The sequence below is a fragment of the Nematolebias whitei genome, chromosome 9 (genome assembly GCF_014905685.2).
Source record: "Nematolebias whitei isolate Nwh7 chromosome 9, NemWhi1, whole genome shotgun sequence".
Taxonomy (NCBI): domain Eukaryota; kingdom Metazoa; phylum Chordata; class Actinopteri; order Cyprinodontiformes; family Rivulidae; genus Nematolebias; species Nematolebias whitei.
Genome location: NC_056506.1, coordinates 28,107,291 through 28,111,985, shown reverse-complemented (window position 1 = coordinate 28,111,985; position 4,695 = coordinate 28,107,291). Strand labels below are relative to the sequence as shown.

Here is a 4,695-nt window from a genome sequence, read left to right as displayed (position 1 = left end):
AGTAATTATTGTCAAATTTAAGAAGAAATGTTGGTTAATTTGTTTTGGGTGTAGTACATCTTTTGACCACCTGATGGCAGTATGAGACGATCTGAACTGAAGGATGGATAGTGAGGGTGTGAGCAGCATATCTCTGAGAAAAATGGGAGGGAGGCCCCTTGATGTGACATGGGCTATCTCTCCTTCCTTTTTTGGTTCTCAAAATGGTGGATGCTTGGTGTGGTTTGAGCTCTTTAGCATAGTATTTTTCACGCAAAGCTTTTAATAAAAAATTTGTTAACAAGTTTTCAGTTTCTTTTTGCAGAGAAAAACAACTTTTTACATGAAGGCACGGGTTTCAACCATGAATTTTGGAGCTTCGACAAGACAGAGGTTTTTTCCCCCCGAGGTCGGCCTGTTAGCTTAGTTTCTCAGCTTAGCTGTAATGCTGGTGAAGATTCTCAGTCTTCCAGGACATGATAAATGTCCTGAATGGATGCAGTGAGGACTGTCCAGACCTCTACGTTGGGGAAACTAAACAGCCTCTTCACAGATGCATGGCTCAACACAGGAGAGCCACTTCATAAGGACAAGATTCAGCTGTTCACCTCCACCTCACAGATAAGGGACACTCTTTTGGGGACCAAAATGTGCACATTTTGGACCGAGAACATAGATGGTTTGAGACGGGGGTGAAGGAAACAATTTATATAAAAAGAGAAAAAAACATCTCTTAACAGAGGAGGAGGCCTCAGATTTCCACTTTCAAAAACCTATAATGCAATTTTAAGACTGATTCCTAGCCGGTTTTCACACCTTATGGGAACAGAGGGGCCTCATCTGTGAATTAGAGTAACAAAGACCTTATGAAACCCCTACTGTTAAGGTGTTGAGGTGTGAATTGTCAAATCTACATGTGTATGTGTGTCTTATCTCACGCAACCTTATAACCTGAACCCCTCACTCACTGCTCTTTGAATTGAGAAAGCTCCTCGGATGAGGAGCGAAACGTCTTCTGTTAAAAATAGAGTCCAGTTGTTTTTGTATTGAACATTTTTTGAACTCAGCTTAGCTGCTTTTAACGGTACAAAAACACGATTTTGGATGGTTAAAATGGATTTTAAAGAAATAAGAGAAAGTGAGGGGTCAGTGAAGAGCACTGGAGTTGAGCCTTTTGTTATTCAGTGTCTTCAGTAGAAAGCGAGAGACACGAAGAAACGATAAAGCCGATAAATGAAAATGAGGTTGATAATTTTCATTTATCATGCGATTAATTGATTTATTGTTAATTGCGACAGGCCTAGCTGAGCGACACCCTGCACTTTTTATGCTGCTCTCCACAGTGAGACAGTGAACATAGTTCAGCACAAGCAGGATGATCCTCCAGCCACCCTCTAAAATGAAAGAGCATTTCCGTAAAAAAAAAAAGAAAAGAAAAAAGAGAGGAACCCTGAGAAAGGCTTCTACCAGAAACTGAGTCTTTGAGACATCACTCTGCTCCCAGACAGTGAATGAAGTGGACAATTAATAGTTTGATGGATGATTAGATTCTGATGTCTCATCTCTTTAAAGCATGTTACTGTGAAGGATGCTGTCACACACACACACCAACACTACACAAGCCTTCCTCCTTTAGTGCAGTGAAACAAATCCTGAATCAAAATGAGGTCACAGCCAGTAGTATCTTCCTCATCACACCATTATTACTCTCTGCCCCAGGGGGAGGAAGGACTACACAGCCCTCTGCTAATAAAAGCACTGTACACTACAGTCATAGCATTACCATGCTCAACCAGCAGGGGCAGCATAAGGCGGATAATAGAGGGAAGTGAAAGAAAATATTTAGTGTCCTCACAGCTAATATATTATTATTTGATTGTTTTTGACTCACATTTAGCCTTATTGCAGTTAATGTTTATTTCCACACAGACACTAATGCACCACAAATCCTATCTGATCATTTTAACTGGAAACGATGTATCTGATCACAAGTCTGATAGCAAGAACGCAGAGCTACATTTGTTACCGAGTGGTGAATCACGTGTGCAAGTAATTATTTTAAATACTTCTATGATCTTCAAGAAAAAGTTAGATAAATTAATTTTTTTAGATGCAGTGTGAAAGATTTGTTTAGATTAGAATGTTTAGATTAGGTTAGATGTCTTTTTGCATTTATTATAGGTCTGCTTGTATTTATTGTTCTGTTGCGTATCTGCACTGTGTCGTTTTGTTTTGCACGTTATGTTCCATGCTGCACCGTGATCCTGGGGAACACCGTTTCATTTCAATATGTACTTGTACGTAGCTGAAATGACAATAAAACCTCTGACTCTGAAAGCCCAGTGCCGCTAAATGACCCACGACTGAGAATTGCTATAGAGGAGCAGGTTAAAACCTAAAATATGCAAATCACTAGCTAAAACCTAAAAGTAGCACAAGGGTAGCAAAAAGGTAAAAGTAGCTGAATGTTAACTGAAAGCTAAAAGCAGCAATATGCTAACTAAAAAGTATCAAAACACTTGCCAAATCTAAGTGTAGCAAATGGGTTCCTAAAATATAAATGTGGCAAAAGGCTATAGCTAAAAGCTAAAAGTAGCAGAAGTTAGTTAAAAACTAAAAAAAAAAATAGCATAAGAAGATAAAAAAAAATTGAGTTTGCATGCTTGCATGGTGATCTCAATGTATTTATTTGGGGAAATATGCATAAAAGAAGTTAAACATTTTGATAAGGAACAAAAGTTACAAACACAGAAAATCATAGCACCCGTCCATGAATTAGCTGAAATGACATTCTTTGATATATGATTAACTTCTGCACAACGGATGCAGAAGTTTGCAAAAAGAAAAGTTATGGGAAAAAAAACAAAAAACTGGAAAATGTATGTAGAATTCTCCATAATCATTAGCGTCAGTCATAGCATGTGCTTCCCAGAAAGCAATACTGTTTATCATCATTAAAATAAAAATAAACTCCAAGACAATGAGCTTAAACAAGAACTGCTACTGATAGAAAAATAATAATAAAAAAACAATCACACGTTCCATTGTCAGTGTTTAAAAAAAGCAGAGTTCCCAAGTGATTCCCTATCCACTGAATACTGACGTACATAGATATGTGCACCCCCCCTCTTCTCTCCTGCCTTCTCTCCCCATCTCCTTTCCTGCTGCTGTTATGTAATGTGTGCGCGTGCGTGTTATGAAACCTTGCACTGGAACTCACGGCCCAGTTGATCAGAGCTCACACAGACACAAAAGAAGCTCTGGGGATTGTTTTAGAGCTCTTTGTTTGCACCTGCAGGAATGTGAATGCACTATACAGTTTGTTTAAATTAGAATATGCCAAAAATTATGAAATGATTGTAATTGTGAGGCTGAGAAAGTACTGAGTAGCCCCAAATGGATCAGTGAGTCCATAAGTATAATCTGCATAAATACTGGGACATATCCTGGCTGGTTTATAGAAATAAATACACATCTACCTCTCTGTTAGCAATGTAAAGAAGAAGAAAGCATGGTGAGGTCTAAAATGGCTAAATGAAAAATAAATAATTCACTTATGCATACGATGTATAATAAGACAGAAAAATAAATTGCTACTTGCATATCTTGCCACTTCAGACTGAGGCATTAAGGTGAAAATTTTAATCAGGTTACAAAAGCTGACCTCAGTCAGCTACTGTTTATTGGGTTTCATTATAGACTGCTACCAAAGGCAAAAAGGCGATAATGTTTTTGCTCATACTGCCTGTGTGCATGTTTGCTTGTCAATTTGGTAAAATATTGCATATAAAACTACATAAGTTCAATTCAACTTTCAAAAAGTAACTACTGGATGCAGATCGTCACCTGAATTTTTATTTTCAAGATGGCTACCATAACTAATCAACCTTAGCCGACTAGATTGCGGCTTGAATCAGACATATTGCAAAACAAACAGACATTGATTCATCTTACTACACTGTACTTTAATCATTTTATATTTTTGTACTTATTTTGCCCTTTCTCCAAAAGTATCACCAACTTTAAAGTTTAGTCAAATCATAAAATGAAAATTTTAAAAGTTTAATTTCAGCTATTTCGCCTAGTTGAGTCAAAATACATATTAAATCCCATTTTCCAAAAGAATAAACCTTGGAAGTGCTGTCAAGAATAATCATCATACTTCAACTTGAAAATATAGATATACAGTATAATTAAAAAATCTTAATTGTGATCTAAAAAACGTTAACATAATCATGCAAACTGAATGATTTTTGACACATATAAAATATCTATAAATAAATTTCTAAATAAAAAAAGAACCCAGAAACGTTAGTATTCACATTTTGTGTTAAACAAGCTTACAGTAAATTGAAAGGTATTTTGACATTAGTCATCTTGAGTCCCAATATTCAAACCCCTTTAACTGCACCCACTCAGGCAGAAAACTATATTGGCACACTTTGTAGGCTTCGTCTTGAGTGTGTATAAGAAGTTTGTTTTAATGTCTCCAGTGGCAGATGAATGTGCCATTTCAAAATGAGCTTTAAGATAATCTCATTAATTAATATAATAGAATAACTGATGTTGTTGACATCAGTTAAGTAAAAAATAAAAAGATGATAGTGACTCGTTGTAAAACACAGGGAATACAGTAGTCTCTCGCTACATCGTGGTTTGTTTTTCGCTGACTCGCTCTATCGCAGTTTTTCAAAGTAAGATTGGACATGACACACA

At 36.6% G+C, this 4,695-nt stretch overlaps 1 protein-coding gene across 1 annotated transcript in view; it reads right to left on the bottom strand.

Annotated features, from left to right (window-relative positions):
- The window catches only part of ripk1l (receptor (TNFRSF)-interacting serine-threonine kinase 1, like), a 32,365-nt gene that overhangs the window by 18,958 nt on the left and 8,712 nt on the right, over positions 1 to 4,695 (bottom strand). The window lies entirely within an intron of this gene.